A 22,043-nucleotide genomic window follows, 5' to 3' on the forward strand; every position below is an offset into this window, starting at 1 on the left:
GCTCCAAATAAAGGTTGCATCCAGTGCAGGAAGCATGCCAATGGCCAAATATATGGCCATTGGCAATGTTTCCCGATGTAATATTAAAAATAAATAATTTTTTTTCTCCGATTTCCGATGTTTAAGTGTATCGCAGCACCGCACAAATGGGCTGCGCTCTAAAAAACCAGAAAACTAAAAATTAAAACCCACAAATGTGGATCTTATTCAAATTGTTAATGTACAATGCAAGGGAATGGCAGGCTGAAGACAACATGGCCAACGAGTAGAGGTTGCTAAGGGGGGAAGCTCAGTCTAAGAGATGCAACTAAGCATTAGTAGGCAATCCTATGCAAAGGAGGGTTAGGATAGTGAATCACAAGTTTACATACCAAATGAGCACAGTCAGTGGAATGTAGGAGTAGGATAAGGGGAGTAACAGAGTAGAAGACAGGTGACATCACGAGTGGGGTATGTATGAAAGAAGTGAAGCTCATTGGAGCAGAGTGGCATGTGTTAGCTGTCATTTACACATCATGGAAAGAAGTGTGTCAACAGGTAGGCTAGGTAAAGGCAAGAAATGGAAGGTGTATGTCGTGGATAACACCAAAGTTTCTTGCTGAGCGGGTATGCGCACGTGTGCGCACCTGTAAACCCGAATAAGACAGAGTGCACACGTGTAAGCGTGAGTGCACACGTTTAAGCCAGAGTAAGCATGTATAAGGCTGTTTAAAGAGTTGTAAGCATGTTTGCGCTGGTGTGCGTGTGATTTAACCCGAATAAGTACGTTTTAGTCCATGTAAGCATGTGTGAGCGAGTGTGAGCTGCTGTGAGCATGTTTGCATTTGTATGCGCTGTGCTGCCCCCCCTGAGGAAACAGAAAGGAAAAAGGAAGCACAACAAATAGTAGGAAGCTAACAGGGAGTACTAGCAGAGCTAGCAGGTGAAAGCAATCAGAATCAGGCAATTACACTGACAGTACACTAGCCAAGCCCAGCCTAGCACTTAAAACTCTGCAAACAACAGTCCACTATGTTTCTCACAACATACACTGCAGTAAGCTAATAGAAGTGAAAACTGAAAAAGCTTTACTGAGACAAAGAAATGTTAGGGGCTGCCATTGCTGTTATAAGGTGACATATTGGTGACAGTGGAAATGCTGCTGGACAACCCACAGTGAGGAGACGGAGAAGAGTGTACAGTCCCAGGATAACCTACCAGGGGCTACATGAGCTGGAGATAGTGGAGCGCTATAGAGTGTACAGAGACCTCCTGCAGCAAATTGTTGAGCTGTGCAGGCCATGACTCACACACAGAACCAACAGAAGGGAACCCATCCCAGTGGAAACCAAGGTATGTGTTGGCCTAAGAATATTAGCAACAGGTACCTTCCAGAGACCAACCGGTGATATGATGGGGATATCACAGGCATCAGCATCCAAGGTACTGCACCAGTTTCTGGATGCCATGTCAGCACAGGTCAGTGATCATGTATATTTCCCCAATTCCCGAGAGGTATTGGCCAGCAATATGCCTCTCTTCCAGCAAATAGCGGAATACCCTAAGGTAGTGGGTGCAATAGACTGCACGCACATATGCATCAAAGCACCAGCCGGCGAGCGGGATAGGGTCTACTTCAACCGCAAGGGCTTCACCTCCATCAACTGCCAGGTCATGTGTGATGCCCAGGGCCTAATACTGAATGTGTGTGCTGGCTGCCCTGGAAGCTACCATGATTCCCATATCTGGCATCTGACGCAGCTGTACCAGACATTTGCCAATGGGGACATCCCACATGGTCACCTAGTAGGGGATGCTGGCTATGCACTGGAGCCGTGGCTCATGACACCCATCAGAAATGCACACACACCTGAACAGGAACGCCATAATGAGGCACACGCACAAACACGTAATGTAATCAAGCGTGTGTTTGGGCTGCTAAAGTCACGGTTCCGGTGCCTGGACACATCTGGTGGAGCCTAGCAGTACTCATCAACTACATGTACCCAAATTTTCATGGTATGTGCTATGCTACATAATATCATCCTGCGAAAACAGCTGCAGCAGGACAAGCATAGGCCTGGGCCAAACAGCCCCCCACCATTGCCAAGGCCATCACAGGCAGAGCGTGACTCGGAAGAGGAACAACCTGAGCCTGCCCCAGTAGGCAGAAGGAGGCATGCCCAGTATGCTTTGGCCTTGGCAAAGAGGCAACACATAGCACATACACTGGCTCAGTAGGAACTCTGGAAATTATACCTCTCTCTGACTTGCACATATAGTAAAAGGGATGCCTAAGTTGACACTACCTGCTTTCAAACATGTACAGGGAGTGTAATATGTGCATCCGACATAGGCAGCCCTGCAGCACCACCTGAGGCATGATTGCCATGTGTTAAGCAATATAAAGCAGTGCTAAGCAGCATTTACCACCATGTAGTATATGCAAACAAAATTGCACACACCAACTAGCACAACTGTGGTCAATGTTGAGTAATATTGGGCAACGTCCAGCAATGTTGGTGAATATTGAGCAATGTTGGACAAGCCTGGCCTAAGTAGGGCATAGCTGAACAAAAGCAAACATGCCCATATTTGCTTAACTGGCCCTTAAGCAGTCTGGTCTGCTCAGTATGACAATATACAAGCAGTGATGGGCGTCCAACCCAGGATACTGTGCACTATAGTTAAAATACTGAACCACTAAACCGTGACAGCATTGCAGTGGTCAGCCTGTATGAAGGAATGTTGATAAGTCTATGCAAAGTATCTCATGGAAACCCTGCAGGCACAGCATAATCCCTGTCGAGTTATGACACAAACGTGAGTCCTGCAGTAAGAACAGAACCCGACTTCCAACACACACAGTATAAATGTTAACATTGGTCATGTTCACACACATCAACAAATGTAGTGGACCTCAGATAGCAACATACTGAAAGGTCACACTGGGCATGCTCACACACTTAAATAAATGAGACAAATGTCAGGCAACAAAACACAGAAAGCCTGAACTGGTCATGCTCACACACTTAGGCCATGTCTGAGTACAGCAGTGGGCCACACATATCTGGCAGTTGCATGTGTTAACCCAGGAACATCTCACTATCCAGCAATCCGCCCTGTGTACACAGTTATATGACAGCAGACACATATATAATATAGTGGAACCCTGTCATAATCAAATATGTTCTGCAGATACCTAAGTTGTTCATAGAAACTGGTAAAGCAAAGATGATAAAGACCTGCAAACAGTATCAGCAATAAACATTGTGCATCCCGAACATTAGCATAGGTTCAGATGTCGATACTAGGCTATCTGCCCTAGGGCATGTACAAGCTTAGCCAGAGTGTGTTTGCCATTCGCAACCCTGTCAGATTACTACACTGTGCGTGTGAATAGTAGGTCACACAAGATAGCCCATGTACATTTAGGCTAGTGTGCCTCTGTCTAGCAGGGACACAGAAGATATCCCAGGGGTAAACATATGATCACCCATACAGTCGTCAAGATGTCTCCTGTAGGTGGTCAGTGGGTGGCTCTGCCTATGTGAAACTGGGATTACAATCCGGAGTGAGTGGAGTCTCTGGGATAAGAATCTGTCCCTCCAGCATGTCCTATTAACATCTGTGCTGAGGTATATGTCCCTGGAGTGTGTAACTCCAAGGGAGTCAGATATCCTGAGGTGGAGCATGTCCTGTAATTCTGGGTTGGGTATATCTGTAAACAACATGCACACATCATATCTGAGTAGGTGGTAAGTGACTGAGTAGAGCTGGAGTTACTGCAAACAAAAAGGGCAGGGCATCTGTGTGAGTCCCTAGATCTGCTTGGTGAGGAACTTCTGTGGCCAGTACAGTCGCTGCAAGTGTCGGGTAAGGTACACCCCAAATGTGGCATTGTAACCAAGCATGGTTGTGATGAGTATAGGGGCACAATGACCTCTCTCGATCTAGATGTGAAACCATATGGGATAATGTGGCCTATACAGAAGGTCTGTCCAACCACTTTGCCAACGTGACTGTCAAATGCGACAGTACGAACAAGTCATGTCCTCAAACCCTTAACAACTCCTACCGTATATAATGGAGTACTACCTATGTGGTAATGTGTGGGCAAAGGGAATGACTATGCAACTAATGGCATTTATCTGTAGGCCATGGCTCAGGCACCAGTCATCCATCTCTGTGAGACCCTGTTTGAGTATGCATGTGGCAGCTGGAGAGATGATTATGGCACCCAGTTTGCAGTCAAGTGCGAACATGGTCAGCCATAGTCCCCCTGTGGTAGCCTGTATGTCAGACAAATATATATCGAACAGAAGAGGTCCCAGGACCGAGCTGTGTGGGATGCCACGTGTAACTGGTGTATAGTCAGACATGGCACCTGCAATTCTGACTATGTGGGTGCTATCCCTGATCCAGGTAGCAATCCATCGTGTGACATATGTGTCAATATCGACGCTGGTGAGCCTATGCATAATGGCCCAGTGGGCTATTGAGTAGAAGGGTTTTGCAAGGTTCAGGTAGGCTGTGTGGACAACCGTCCCTATGTCGATGGACCTGTTAACCATTTAAAGAATACAAACAGGTTCAAGAGGCAAGATCTGCCCACAACAATGCTGAAATGTGTAGGACACAGTGTCTGTAGGTTCCCGATGTCTATGTGTATGAGTCTCATGACAATACGCTCCATAGCTTTGCAGAACAGGCTAGTTAGGCTTATAGGGCAATATTGTCTGTGGTCTGTTGTGGCACCAACTCTGTGGAGTGGGACCACTGTCACTGTACACCATTCCTTGGATACATATCCTGTAGTAACTCCGATATTAAACAGTGCTGTAATGTAAGGGTTACTTCTGTCATGAAGCTTGTGTAAGATGCAGGCCGGAACACCGTCTGGTCCCATTGATGCTGTGATGTACACTTTGGGGAGGGCAGCACTCACCCATTACTGTGTGATGTCAGGGAGGTTACACTCTGTTGGGATAGATAGTTGCTCCTTAGGGGGGATGGGGGGAGACATCTGCACTGAACCTGTTTGCCAGGATATTGGCAATGCCAGTGGGTTCAGGGTAAGTTTAGTCAGTATGCAGTAACTCACAGCATATCAGTGAGTGTCCACCCAGGTTCTTGACATAACGGAAGAAGGCTGTGTGATAGTCCTATGTGTCTGGTGCAATTGTCCAGTAGAAGCTGCCCTTAGAAGAGTTCATGAGTGATCGTAGCTGTCTGCTAGTACAGATCACAGATGCCTTCCTCATCTGGGATTGTGCTCTATCATGTAGTAGCTTCCTCCTGATGTTGTACAGCTTATTAATGGCTGGGGTCTACCAGACAGGTCCCCTGCCATTGGAGGAGTGAGTCCTGTTGTTATTTGGGATAGCACAATCCATGAAGTCCACTAGGTGTCCATAGAATGTGTATGTAAAGGATTCATCAGTCTGAGCCATATTTGCCACTGTCTCAGGGTCTCTGAAGGATACCACCTTGCTTTGGTGAAGTGAGACATTGGCTCATGTGAAGTTCACCAAGATTACCCAGAATGGGTGTGTGGAGGGTATATGTATGTCCAGTGAGATACATGTATGTTCTGATCTTACCAATGAGGGGTATATCGCTGGTGTGGAACATAGAGTCCCCATGTTGGTGATGATCAGTTCCAATATATATTCCCCCTTGTGGCTGTGCTGACTGGTTGTGCCATAGCATATGAGTCGACAAATTGTAGCGACTGTTGGGCGTGGGTGTTGGGGCTTGAGTAGTATCCCCAATCAATATTTTTGTATTTGAAGTCACCCAATATAATAGTGTTTGTGGAGACCTTCATATTCTCCATAGTTCCCATGAAAGCCGAGTGTGGTTCCTGAGTTTGGAGGGGAGTCTGTAGCAGGCAAAAAAACTGAAAGGTAGTTTTGCACAATGGTAGTTGTATATGTATGGTCTGTGATGCTTTGTGCAATGCTACTAACCCAGAGGTGTGTGTATCTGTGATGTATATGGATACTCCCACTAGTTGTGCTGTCTGTTCCAAGTCTTGTGGTCAGAAAGCATGGTATGACACATACCCTGGTAGTGCTGTTGTGCATAAGTGAGCCCGAACCAGGCGTCTGTTAGTGCACAGATATCGCTATCCTCCATACTGAGGAGAGTCCTGACTGTCCACAATATGAGGGTAACACATCTGGTGTTGAGCAGCATTACCCTTAGTTTCATTTAACCTGTAATGTCTAGGGAGGTGGGTTTGTCTTTTGAGCCCTGCTTAAGAAAGGCACTATGGTGGTAACAAGAGCCTTAGTCAGCATTCGAAAGTCCAAGGGTGACAGGTGCAAGCTGTCCATAGTGAAGCTACGTGGCATGTTGAGCATGTCACTATACACTGACAGACACTGTATCCCCTATGAATGAAACAAATTTGTTAGGCAACTGTTAAATGTGATATGTGTGTCCGTATACTGTGACATCATAATTGGTGGGTGTAAGATGCTAGACAAGGTCAGGGTCATACTGGCCTGGGCTACATGATCAGAGTGTTCCTCCATGTATCATGTCATGTGGTCCAGGGAGTAACGTCTGAGGTTTTACGCACCAGCATGGACAATGGTGGTGCCAGTCCTGTACTTGCTTTGGAGTGACCTGACTGCATGTGTTATGTGGCAGATCCTGGCACCCGATAGACAGCCCAAAGTGACTATTCCCTTGTTTGGGCTGGTGAGTGGTACATCAGTGTGTCTGACAATAAGTGTCACCTATTACAAGTGTATTAGGCGTGGTGTTTAGCCCGAAGGGCAGTGACTGTGTGGCACACTGACATTGTGAACTATGTGATATGTGGGTATTGTAGTGGGGTAGCAGTTGTATGTGTGTCTGCTTTGGAGGTCTGTGCTGCATAGACAGAATTCATTTACAGCATCCGAGTATGTCTATGTGTGAAAATGTGGTCTGAGTGCTGTCACTACAGGATATGTGAGACTGATATGTGGTGTGTGTGGTTACCTTCACCACCTGATAGACTGTGCCAGTCATGGGTCGAGAGAGGTCAGCACCCTGTATGTCTACATAGGTGCATTTTACACATATATCTGAGTTTGTCGGGAGGAGGAGAGGGTTGTCTGTGCACATGAGGCAGATGTGACATTGTGTCAACATCACAATATTCACCAGCTGGACTGGAGAGTACACACAAAACTGACCCCTGGACATGCCAGGATATTATGATGACATACTCTGTAGCCTGATCACAAATGATCAGTAGGGGGTTAAGTGTGTAAAAGAGTATAACAGGGATTAGTGCTCAGGTTCGTTGGTGTTTTGTAAAGAGTAGCTGAGAAGGAGTCCAGACTGAATCATGACACCACCTTCAGCTATGTCATAAATAGCAATGTACACCCATATATGACCTGAGTCAGGGCCAACTGTACCTGACTGACAATGCCGACATCCTGACAGACAGGCCCATATATACATACCCACCTCCCACTGACAATAGTCCATATCATCATACCAGGAGATATCACATGTAGAATGGATGAGCAGCTACCCCCAGTGCCAAAAGCATGGCAGCAAGTGGAATACATTGATTCCCAATATGTGTCATGCATAAACTACAGAACAAACAGATCCTACACCTAACAGTCAGCTGAGCCTCACCCCCTACACAGGATGTGGAACCGCTGAATGTGTTACAGCAACATGTGGCACTCTCCACAAGTGTTGGTGCACAACACACAATGGGAAGTACAGTCCAGTACGCCTATGAAGTCTGATCTGCAAGGTCATGGAGTCCATCATGGTTGAAGTCATAAACAGAGCTATTGGAAGCTGACATACACACAACCCTAACAACTGTGGTATGCTCATGTGCGGATCATGGTTCCCAAACATGCTAGACTGTTTGCAAGGCAGCCACCCAGGACATACATCACTGAACACAGCTACACATGTCTCACATAGACTTTGAATAGCCCTTTATCAACATCCCAGACACATGTAGTATCCAAAAAACCAACAAGCCGTGCATAAATATGTGTTGACATATGAAGGAATGTCAATGTGTCCACAGATAGATCACACAAGGTAAGGATTATGAGGTCCTGTTCAAGCTGTTGACACCTGCTGACCCACATGGACTATTCCTGGAATGGCATAAGCAAAGTGTACACACATCACCATGTCCAGTCTGATGATGTCACCATCCTATACATACAGCAGGAGAAGGGAACCAGCCAGTAGAGTAAATAGTGTGCCGTGTTAATGCGTCTCTCTCTCTCGTATCATAACATAGTTAGGCAGGAGTTTGAATTCTGCAAACACTGACTGTGTGTGTGGAGGGGGGTGTACGTGTGCAGTTTCCTTTGAGAGGAGTGCCCTTTTTGGAAACTGGGAAGACACACTAAAAGAGGTACATTCCTCTTTGGAAAGTCTGATGATGTCACCATCCTACAAATTCAGCAGGAGAAGAAGAAACAAGCCAATACGGCACATAGTGCGCCGTGTTAATGCATCTCTCTCTAGTATCATAACATAATTCGATAGGAGTTTGAATCCTGCAAATACTGACTGTGTGTGTGTGTGTGTGTGTGTGTGTGTGTGTGTGTGTGTGTGTGTGTGTGTGTGTGTGTGTGTGTGTGGGGGGGGTGTGTGTTTGTGTGCAGTTTCCTTTGAGAGGAGTGCCTTTTTTGGAGACTGGGAAGACACACTAAAAGAGGTACATTCCTTTTTGGAAAGTCTGATGATGTCACCGTCCTACAAATACAGCAGGAGAAGGGAAACCAGCCAGTAAAGCAAATAGCATGCCATGTTAATGTATCTCTCTGTTAGTATCATAACATAGTGAGGTAGGGGTTTGAATTCTGCAAACACTGACTGTGTGTATGTGGGGGGAGGTGGTGTGTGTATGTGTGCAGTTTCCTTTGAGAGGAGTGCCCTTTTTGGAGACTGGGAAGACTCACTAAAAGAGGTTCATTCCTCTTTGGAAAGTCTGATGATGTCACCATCCTACAAATACAGACAGAGAAGGGAAACCACCCAGTCAAGCAAATAGCGTGCCGTGTTAATGTGTTTCTCACTAGTATCATAACATAGTTAGGTAGGGGTATGAATACTGCAAACACTGACAGTGTGTGGTTGAATGTGGTGTGGGTTTTGGTTTTACTATGGTAGGACATATTATGATTAAAACAGTAAGTGCATTGCACACATCAGGTATCTGCGTGGCAAATATATTTGTGTACATGTCCCCTCAATCAGTACATAGGTGTGAAGCCTGCATACTACATGAATACATTTGTTTTCATTGACAGGTTGTGCCTCTGCTTCTCAGAGAGTAGGTCACATATGTATGTATATGACAAAGCCATCCACTGTTGTGATGTGTGGCCAAGGTCATCTCTGCCAACACACCCATGACAGTTACCAAAGAGTAGTGTGAGTGAGGGTATATGCCTAGGGTATATGTCAGACATGTTCATACACAACAACGACTGTCAATAATGGACACACTGTATAGGTGTACAACTGCCTTGTGGATATGCATTCAGGCCTCTAATGTCTTATGTGATACACCGAGGGACTACACAATACCTTTGGATATGTGGATACCAAGGGACACATGACATAACACAAGGCTGCATGCACACATTGGTACCCAACATACATGTTGAGGTTTACCATCGATGTGGTACTGACGGGATAGTATGTATAGTAAATGTGGATGACTATGCCATAGCCGGCTTACTGCTATGCAGCATGTATCAGACAACAGGTGTCTGTATGCATGATACCCTTGTGTAGGATATGCGTTCCCATCCAGGGAATGCATTGTAGGCCAATGCATGCATTTCCAGATGTGGATGGACACATCCCTAGTGTCTTTGCATGTACCTAAGGGGGCTATATGCCAAACAGGTATGGTCCCAGGAATGGGTGGCGGTCAGTACCACTGGTTAGTGTTATAGTACCGGAAGGATCCAACTGTTACTGAGTTCCCTACAACTGTGTGTCATTTGTCAGGACATCATCCAATGATTGCTTATAGTCATACTGTTGAGGTTCTGTATACTACCAGACCGCAAATCATTGACAGATATTAACAGTATCACCCACAGCATAGTGTCAACCCATGACATACACACATGTGGACCCATGTTAGTACATAACTGCAGTAGAATGCATACTGGTCATTGAAAGTTACTATGAGATGTTAACAATGTGTACAACAGGGTATGCCACATGTCCCATGTGTCCACCATGCACGTACATGCAGACAGTGCGCACCCACCATGTTCACAGATGTACACTTGCTAATCTGTACTGCATATATCACACACATACTGTCCACTCACTAACACATGCTGGCAACATATTACACTTCAGCCAAGTGGCACATGGGTGGACAATACATACTCAGACCTAACAGTGGTGTAAACAATGCTACATTGACAATCAAAGTTTTGATGCATAATACCTGCTCAGACATACCTACAAGGATGTCATTACACTTTCCTGTTGACAACTTGCTAATATTGCTACACTGCTATAATGTCACCCTGTGCATCAGCACCATGTTAGCCTGTTCCTGCATCTATGTTACAGATGACAGGAAGCGACACAGGTATCACCAAATGCACAGGGTGTGTTGTTGTTTGCCAGAGCCTGACATTGACCCATCCAATTGACATGTGTGTGTGTGTGTGTGTGTGTGTGTGTGTGTGTGTGTGTGTGTGTGTGTGTGTGTGTGTGTGTGTGTGTGTGTGAGGGACAACAGTACAGCATGGGCCAATGTTGATGTAATATGTGTGTGTGTATGTGTGAGCCCTAGTTGTTTGGTTAATGTGTGTCTGTCTGCATGCACACAGCTCCACCATGTGGCTGCCATATACGGTAGTTTGTGGGACAGCCATAGACTGTACCTGCTAGGCTGTACAGATCACTGTCTCTGGCCACAGACACAGTACCTGTGCCTGGCAGGGGTGCTATGGACAGTATTGGGTGCCAACCCCGACTGGGTACTGTCATCAGAGGCAGAGGTATGATGACTGGACCCATGTCCCTGCTGGGACTGGCCAGGGCCACGTGCATGTGGTGTACTGGGACGGTCAATGGACAGGCATTGGCATGCTGGGGCTGGAACTGCCAATACGGGAGCAGCTGTGAACTGTGAGACGTCTGCGACCACTGCCAGCTGTTGCTGTTGCTGGCATGCTTCTGTGTCGACGTCGCAACCATCCCGCACAGTCCTGACTCATGGAAGACATATTGTGGAGGGCATCTACTGTCTCACCCCAACATCTGTCAATGACCTCGGTGTAATTCCGGATGGCACCGGCAAGGTCACAGATGCTGTCATTGATAGCGGTGTAATGGGCCCTCTGCGCCCTAAGTCCCTGTCTGGTGTACTGTTCCATATGTGCATGAGCCTGCATTATAGCCCGGAACATATTGGACGTTGTAAGACCTGTGAGGGGATGTATGTCTGCCAGGAGCAATATGACCAGCGGTGCTCCCCCAAGAATTCCTGGACCTCCGCCTATGTGGTACCATTCCAGGAATCTGGCTATGGCTGCTGTGAGGGGATGCAAGTGCCATGGGTACCACACTCTCCTGGTCAATGCCAACTGTATGCTGTCCCTCGCCTATGGTCATTGGTGATGAGGGATGTATTGGCAGTATGAGTGTGCGCATAGTTGGTGTTGAATGCTGTGTACTGTCGATTGGCGGACCGACAGACCCTGTCAAACCTTCCTGTGCCAGAATACATGCCTCATCATCACCACTATTCGTGGCAGAGGCTTCAGGTTCCCTGCTGCTTTCAGCCACCCCTAACTCAGCACCTGTGAGAGGAAGACAGGAAACACACTTTACAGTCTGCACATGATGCATGCACACATGCACACATGAACACATGCACACATGCACACATGAACACATGCACACATGCATACATGCACACATGAACACATGCACACATGCACACATGAACACATGCACACATGCACACATATACACTCTTCACTACAGCACATACACACACACACCAGCAATCCAGCACATACTCTATAGTGGGTGAAGGTGCGTGCCAGTATCACAAGGCAAACAGTCACTACACATGTGTCAGCATGCAGAATATGTGTTGCACAAGACCATGCAGTGCAAGTGTAGGTGCCCCTATTTCATGGCAGTGTACATGGCTTTGATGCAACTGTGTAGTTGTTCAGTGATTGGCTACACCCTGGAACACAATGTGTACCTGGACACAACATTGCTGTGCAAGTATTATCAGCTCTGCAATGCCCTGTGCACCATCACTCACATGTATACATGTCATGGCTGCATGTGTTATCTGTGTGACACATAGATTTCCATGTCTGAATACAGTGTCTGTGTCCATAGCAGATAATAGTGAGCACAGGTGTAGCACATGCATGCTATGTACACACACGGGATGAGTGGTGCATGTTAACGTGAAGGAATCCCAGTGCTTGACATGGCCAGTGTACAGTGGTTATGATGAGTGTGGGACATATTGCAAATATGTCGGTGCCAGCCATGGCATGGCATGCTACACGACTGCAACATTAAACACCACACATACCCAATGTGTGCCATGTGACCTATACACCCACTAGCATTCCAGGACATATATGCGACACTTTGCTCGGTTGGCGACTGCTGTGCATATTGTGTATACTGGCATATGTAAGCACACACACAACATGCTATGCATATTGTATATAGGTGCATATGTTTGCACACACACAACATTGAGGTGCACAGCAATGACTGCTATGAGTAGTACTGTGGTCACTGCAACTGGATGGGGTGTAGTACCCTGTGCCATCATCATCATGCATCTTGTGGTCACTCACAGCTACTAATGTGTGCAAGACCAATGCCTAGCATGCTGTCCCTTAACTGCAGTGCCGTGGCTACATTCACAATTACACAGCCACTTTGTACATGGCTGTGTGATGTGCCCGATAGGGAGCATTGCCTAACATGACTGTGTTATGTGTTGAAGAGTGTTGCACAGCCCCATGATGGGCCTCTACCCCTGAGGTGCATCATGTGTGTGTGCATGACATGTGGGATACTGAAGTGTGACCTTACAGCGGGTGTGTGGTAATGCCAAATGAAGCATGTTTTCTTGTCCTGCATATGATAAACGTGTTCTGTTGTGTACAGCTGTAGCAGCTATGCATATCCAATGTGCAGTACAGTGTTGCCACAAATGTGTCTGCTGCTCTGTGCATTACACGTGATTGAGGCAGCTACTGACTTTACTGAGATGTTTAATGTCTCACAGCAAACATGCACAGCATGCATTATGCGTAGGTGTGTTACGTGTACATGGCCTGCACCTCACCTATGACATGCACATGTCATTACCAATATTAAAGTGTTAACACACTCACCAGCATGTATCGTCTGCCCTGCTGTCACACCAGAGGAACCTACAAGAATATGACACAGTTTGTCAATGACCACAACTGTGGCATTGCTACTGTGAGTGTGCTAAACTACAGTGGAACAACAGTCAACAGTCACAGGTGTACAGATACTATTCCAAATATCAGTATTGTTCACAATAGGCAGCACAACTGCTGAACACACAGTACACATCTCACATATGCATAACCTAACAATACAGGTAACAGTAGTCTACAGCTAGGGCATATTACCTGCACGCTCCATGTCATCATGCTGGGTGGCTCCGGCCTCCATGATGACACATGTGTGATGCTGTTGCTGCTGTAGGCCAGGAGCCACCATGCTTAGGAGCAGCTCCTCCACTCAGGTGAGGGGGGATGTATGGCCGCCCCACCACCTGTGGCAAGCTGTTGTCTATGGATATCAGATGCATGCTGCTGGACATGTCTAATTAAATCACTGCAGTGATGGCGTACCTGCTCATATATCCGGTTATGCATGCCTATGTCATTTACCCGACGACCAAGATCTTGCCACAGTGCAGTACACTCATGCTGGTGCTGGCTGGCCCTGGAAAACAGCAGTGTATAGTGCTGCACCAGGCTGTTATGTATTTCCTGTTCCTCCGCAGCTGTATAGGATGGATTGCGTTGATGAGCCATAGCCCTGGAAGACAATTAAACAAAATATGTGTGAGCAAGTCATGTGGCACACTTAACATTATTAAATACAGATATCACTTAACTGCCATATATAGCATCTGTTTGTTTGTCAGAGGATACACACGTTCAATACCAGATATTAGTGCTCAGCCCACAACTGGCTGACAGTGCCTACCACACTCCATATAACAAACCAGTATACACCAGTACTCAGCTCACTGTTTGGGATACAATGCACAACCTTGCCATGGGGGTATATATCAAGCAAATGCATGAAGAAATATGTCATCCAATGCAATGAATGTAAAGTACATTTACAGTATTACCAGTAAACCACCCTAGTCGTTGGTGTCATACCCCTACCTAACATATGTGCACGGTTGTTAATATGGCTGGCATACTGCCGTAACAGAGTATACATGCTGCTAGGTACACACACATACCCTGTAACACACATGTGATTGCAAGCATGGTACATGCATCATTTCACACACATCAGACATACATACAACACACAAATGTATGCCGACACAGATGAGCATTACCTGTGTACCTTACAGTACTGTGTGCCCCTACGTACAGATACCTATGCCTGAGGTATGTAATCTGTGCAGACTACAGGAAACACACAAGACAGTATTACCAGGGAATGTGAACATACACCATACTGTGCTGTTTAGGCCTACAGCTTCAGGTAGTACAACAGTTCATATGTGAGCTGTATTCACCAGCAGTACCACTTACTGAGCATACATGTATTGCTTCAGCCTACAATGGGACACCACAGTAGTACACAAGGAACTACGTCACAACATATGCCATCCTACTATGTCTGCATCCCAATAACTGACACATCTTTCTCTGGCCTCACACCGAGGACACAAACTACCATGACAGAAACAACCTCACACTAAGCTATCACCCCTTTACAGACCTTGCACACATTCACTGTCACACTCATTCCACCTCACATAGCAGGTATTGCATGAGTACATGTGTGTGTGCATTGTGTCATAGGTAGGTAATATGCTCTAGGCCCTAGGGCCTAGAGCAGCCAAGCCATATGCTACCCTGCCCTTTGACACACATGTAATGTCATTTCACATGCTCCTGTCAACTGGATACACAGAGGTGACTCCCAGGGCATATTACCTATCTCTCAAACAATCATCAGGGGTATATATGACATTTGCTAATGAGGAGCCTTGTTTGTTAATGCTGGGTGGTTTAGTCCAGAGTGTGGCATATTTGTGGATAGGAACCTGTACCTCCAGCATGTGCTGTTTAGTGAGGTGGCAAGGATTAGGGCCCTAGGTCATGTAGCCCGGAGGGATTGTGAGGCGTTGACATGGTGGTTGGCCGACTTCTATGGATGTGACATACCTCTGTATGTCCAGCAGAGGTAACCTCTGGGTGAGCGGTATGCAACGCACTCTAGCAGTGGTTTTTTGAGTCAGTCTGCATAGGGCATGTGTTTGAGGGCAGTATTAGTCTTTGTGAGGTATGTCTGTGGCCTTTCCACTTGCTGTAGTTGTCATGTGAGGAACATACCACATGGAGCATTGTGATGAGTAGAGGGGAACACTGCCTATATTTCCATAGATGACACACCTTTTGTGATGACACGTACCACGTAGACAGCTTACAAGACTAGTGTGGCACTGTGATTATCAAAGGGGAGGCTACTGTCCACCTGTGTCCCATGTTCCCTTCTGACACCTTCAGTGTTAGGCAGGCTACCACCTATGTGGTTGTTACTGGGTAAAGTGTTTTGGAATGGGGTATGGCACTGCAGTACCAACACTGGTGTTCAGTCCATGCCTTGTCAACAAGCACCTGTTGCAGTACGTATGACCCCGTGTCTCCTTCTCTCTCTCTCTATATATATATATATATATATGTATATATATATATATATATATATATATATATATATATATATATATATATATATATATACATATCTATACATAGCTATACATATCTATCTATACATATCTATACATAGCTATACATAGCTATACATATCTATAGATATCCATATATAGGTATATATGTCTATATATATCTAAACATATCTATATATATATCTATCTATATATATATATATATATATATATATATATACACACACACACACACACACACACACATATATATATATATATATATATATATATATATATATATATATATATATATATATATATATATATATATATATATATATATATATATACACATACATGTATACATCCATTGCTGTACATTTAGATGCACATATGGGCACATATACTGCCCACCTTTCATGGTGGGGATGTCAATTATGCAACAGTTGTGAGACATACGGTTATGTAATAATATTACACAGCGTTGTGCAGAATGCATTTTGCTGTCCTCAGGCCGTATAGCTGTAGCAGGCCTCACTGCCTGTAGCTCAGTCCCTCAGCATTTAATCACCACATGACATATACCGGCACTGCTTGCTGTCTGCAATGCCACACACTACAACCTACATACATTTGTGCACATATCAACCTTTAATGACATATATATGTCCAGCCTTCACTAATAGTTGCAGTATGTCCCTTGCCCTATGCACATGTGCATATACATATAGATACGGACTGCCTGCAAATACATATCTGGTACATACCTTACCTTTGTATTTCTCACCTCCGTCTGTTGTAGCTGTTGCTTTTTTTTTTTTTTTTTGGTTTTGGTTTCCTCTGTGTGTTGGTCTTTCTTTTCATTGTCTGTCTCTTACAGCCTGTTTGTCTCCATCTGTCTGTCTGTCTGTCTATGTCTGTCTGTCTGTCTCTCTCTCTCTCTCTCTCTCGGTGCAATGATATTATTGCATGTGTGAACAGCAAGTACAGGCTGCTTTTCTAGGTATCTGCACATGTGCATGTGATGGCCTCTGCACAAGTTGGTGCCTACAATTTAGTAATTGCATGCAGCCTGCTGTGTGGTAATTGCAATACTCACTGTGATTGTAGGACACTGCTATAAAATGCTAGATTAGGTAGGCATAGCCCTTTCAGTTGTGCAAGGTGGGGCCCATGCTTGTTTGCTCTGGACACTGTTGTCTCAGTCAGAAGGTTGGTATATGTCTCATATCTGAAGCTAGGGTTGTAGCCAGTGATATGCATGTTGTACTGAAACCTGACTGTTGCTTCTTCCAGTGCACTCTTCTCAGTGTGTAAGTTTACTCACACATCCTAATACTAACACTAGATAAATGGGAGTATGTACTTTCTTTTCGAATTAGAGAATTAACTGGCATACAACTGTAGTTATTGCAATGTGTTCCTATGGCTTTCCTATTTTCCCTTTACATTCACTCATTGTAATGCATGATATATTTCTTACAGCACCAAGTTATTGTATATCTGCTGTGGCTTAGTGGTACTTCATGCAGACTGGTGAGTCCAAGGTTTGGGGTTCGAGATTGACAAGGGTATTTTATTTTGCTGCTGAGCAGTACAAGAGCCCTGTCATACACAGTGACTAAGGCAATTTTAAGCAGTTGTAAGCGGGTTTGCGTGGATTTGCGCGATGCTTAGCTAAGCGCACACATGCTCACACTGGTGCAAACCCGCTTACTACTGTTTACAAGTGCTTACTCTTGCTAACCTCCACGGTCATTTCTTTGACAGAAAAGTAAATGGGGAGATAGGAATGTGGTGATAAAGGGTGCACAAAGAGGGGAAGACAGTAGGGAAACCAGCTCGGGATGTACAGGATGGGTGCGTGGAAGGTCCATAGCTGCCCGTTTCTTTACCAGCAGCAGCTGTGCATATGCAATACATTAGGAGTGAAATTTGACACCTTCCACCCCTGAGAGAGGGGTGAGGATAACTAAGTATGTTGTACTACCAATTATGAATATCAGGCACATGCACTGTTTGTGAACTGCTATAATGTCATTAGTATGTTACTCACTTCTGAACAGTTTGTGGTTTGTTTGTGTTGACATTAGCACAGTCTGCTCAGGACAACTGGACATATTTCAGTACTGTGTATGCCTACCTATACCCGTGGGTGTGCCTGACTACACAGGTATATGATACTTTTGAGTAGGGGTGCAGAACTGCGGAGAGCATCATTTATTATAGTGTGCTGTTTATCTTGCTGAACATGCAGAGTTGATGTATACCTGTTAGTCTATGAAGGCTAGTAGTCTGTCTCAGTAGCTCCCACCTGTGGACATATCCAGATGGTAGACAGAGGTTAGCCTAGTATCCTTTGACTGTGCACCACACCAGTCTTTTCAGCACCTGAACAATGGCATTGTCACAGGTGGTTGCTAGCAGTACATGGCTACATCCTTTGATATTTCTGTGGTATACTCCTACATACGGGCATGCGTGTGGAATTCATTCTACAGCTATTTGCTAAGTGTGTAACAGCAGACAAGCTGATATGCCTGTGTGTTTCTGACACTTCCAGGCCTCAGATACTCTTAGGTAAATATTTGAACAGCCTCAGGGAAAGGTACATATAAGTGGGATACACCGGTGATATATTTCAGATATTTTGCCATTGAAACTTTGTGGGATTCAGAGCTTATGTATTACTACACCTTTTCTGATGTGCAAGCAGTGTCTACTCTCACTTATTGACATTTTTCATTAAGTGAGATTCCCCACCTTTCTGCCTACTGTTAGTACATTTCACAGTGAGTCAGAGGGGCACAGCTAACATTTGTTTGCAAATCAGGGACATCCCTGTAAATCAGTCACAGTTGGGAGGTCTGGTCTCTGACCTATTCAAATATGCCAGTGTTTATCCTGTTCTGATACTGTGTTGGGTTTGTAAGGTGCTACTGTAACATTATTCCCTACTAGCATGGCTGGTTCTCTTTTCACAGCCATGTCATGCAATTCCACAACACTTGCTGGTTAAGGGCTACAGAACAAGATTTGTGTTATGCCATTCCTATTCACCCTTTACATTCACTCATTGTAATGCATGATATATTTCTTTCAGCACCACGTTATTGTATATCTGCTGTGGCTTAGTGGTGCTTCCTGCAGTCTTATGAATCCAAAGTCTGGGGTTTGAGACTGACAGGGGTATTTTATTTTGCTGATGAGCAGTACAAGGGCCCTGCCATAGAGTGACTAAGACAATTTTAAGCAGTTGTAAGCGAGTTTGTGTGGGTTTGCGTGACGCTTAGCTAAGTGCACACATGCGAACACTGGTACAAACCCACTAACCACTGCTTAAAAGTGCTTACTCCTGCTAACTCCCCCACTAATTTCTTTGAAAGAAAAGAAAATGGGGAGATAGGAAAGTGGTGAAAAAGGGAGCACAAAGAGGGACAGACAGTAGGTAAGCAAGCTTGGGATGTGCAGGACGGGTGTAGTGAAGGTCCATAGCTGCCCATTTCTTTAACAGCAACAGCTGTGCATATGCAATGAATTTGGAGTGAAATTTGAAACCTTCCACCCCTGGGAGAGGGATGAGGACAACAAAGTATGTTGTACTGCCAGTTATAATTATCACCTTACATGTTTGTCCGATGGACATGTGTGCAAAATGGGCAGCTATGTATGGGACGTAATTTTTTGTGGGTACAGATTGCCCTTTTTTTTTTTTTTTCAGGTGAGAGTGGGAAGTGAGGTAGAGGAAGTAGGTATGTCCAGGGAGGTAGGTTGGGAAGGTAAACAGATAAGACAGACAAGACACATACAGGGGTGGTGTATGACACATGGGGTGGGTGAACACAATTGACGGGGTTGGATGTTTGAAAATCGCAAGCCCATGAGCCCAAAGATGGTAACAGTGGAACTGAGATCCCCACCCATGGACAGTCACCACTGAACCTTCACAGCCCCGAGGGTGGCTGTGCTGGGGGCTGCATAGGACAGGCAGGCTCACCCGTGAGACGCACCACTCTCGCCTCAAGCTGGCATAGGGGATCAGCGACTGTACGCTGGATCTCCCTACACACCACAGCCCGGACCCTTCGAAGGGTGACAGGTGGCCCTTCTCCACCCACGCTTGCACGGGGGGACAAGCCCCATCCCTTGCAGCACTTCCACCTGAAGGTGGCACAGGACCAATGGAGAAGGGGAGCCCGGGCTGGGCACCGGACCTGCTGGTGCCAGGTGCACTCGCCGGCTGAGGAGGGACAGGTGGGTCCGCTGGGACTGGCCTTCCCATACGTTCTGTGATTAGGTGTGTTTAATTACAACATAAGCAAAACAGTATTCCAGATTAGTTGTAACTGCATGCAATAATATTCCCATTAACCCAACACACCAAAGGTACAACAGGTGAACAGCAAGCATAAGTCATGCATATATTGAACCACAGTGGTTATTCCAACAGCATGCAGGGATGTTTGGTAGCAACAGGCCATCATTATTGTGGTGTTTAAACAGGGCACATGCATCAACATGAATGCAAATATTTATAGAACAATAGGAAATATGTCCCAACAAATATTTAAGATTACACATACCCATTGAGGTGTGGAATTGCATGGTTTATGCACATACAGTAGGGTGTATAAAAAACCTTGGTTAACATCTTATAATGACCTTTTAGTCTACACTACATTCCTAGTGACTGCAAGTGTATATTCCCTACCTGTATTATTACACTTGCCATCATACATTAGGTTATGTACTGGGTTTGGCTAGTTCAATATATGCCTGACCTATATCTGACATACTAACTGTCCAGGATGCAGATGTTACTGCTACATATTTCTTGATTGCATTTATATTTCTTTATCTACATATCTGGGATGTTTTCACATGACATTTTCACTTTGATTTGTACAGAACCCTGCATTTCTTGACACACACTCACATTTCTTGGGGAGAAAATAACATGCTACACATGTGCCAGGTTTACATATTCATGTCAGCCAGTAACTGCCTGTTGTGGACTGTATATATGTTTCAGAGCTACTAGTACTTCCATCACCCACTTTATATGGGACTGCACAACTCTGGGTTGCCAACACTTTTTCAAACAGTACTGTTTGTATACTGCAAGGGTACAACAACATTTCAGACTCTGTGACACAGACACACTCTGGGTTTTAGACCTTTATTAATGACATTACACACTTTTCCAAAAGGCTCACTCCTTTATTTGTTTTAACGGTGTATATGGCAGACATGTTCAAGGCATATAATACCTTTATTAATAGGTTAGAACAATCTTTTTTCAGGCTCACTCACTTATTTTATATAACAGTGCCTGCAGAGATATTATTCCAGACATATGTTACCTTTCTTAATGGGCTTCTACACTCTTTTTCTGCCTCTCTGACGTTTTTATCTGACAGTACATGCAGAGGACTTATCCAGGCAATTTTATGGCTGTATTATTGGACTACAACACTTTCTTTCATGCTCTCTCCCATATTTTATATAACAATACATGCAGAATAATCACTAACCTGCCTGGTGGCGCAGCCTTAGCAGCCTATCAGCATAGGCTTGCTGATTCGTAGCATGGTCACCTGCCGCTGTAAAGTAAATGAAGGGATATTGAGACATACCTATCCGTTATACATACACCATTATCAATTCTTACATGCTGCATTCCATGGCTACATACTCAGTTGTGGGGCATCCCGCATCCCACGGGCCTCCTGTATCCATTGGTTCAGGCGGTCCTGCTTTCGTCTCTTCAGGTCTGCATGGTGGTGACGGACCTGCTCACCAGTCCGAGGAATGCCTGTGGTACTGGTGAGGTCATGAGCTAACCGGTTCCAAGCCTCTGCCTTGTACTCCTTCCCTTGGAACTGGCCCTGCAGGAGTCTTAACTCGTGATGGTGGACAAGGAGCCAAACCATGTATTTGGACTACTCGATGCCCCAAAGTTGCACTCGGAAGCATGTTCCCTCTCCGACACCAGACATTCTAACTGCAGATGTGAGCTACAATCAGTTATGGCATGTATTCCCACCTGTGGGGCTTAAATATGCTGCATTTCCCGCAATTTTTT

Source organism: Protopterus annectens, chromosome 17.part0, assembly GCF_019279795.1.
Source record: "Protopterus annectens isolate FY-2018-M chromosome 17.part0, PAN1.0, whole genome shotgun sequence".
NCBI classification, from domain to species: Eukaryota; Metazoa; Chordata; order Ceratodontiformes; family Protopteridae; genus Protopterus; species Protopterus annectens.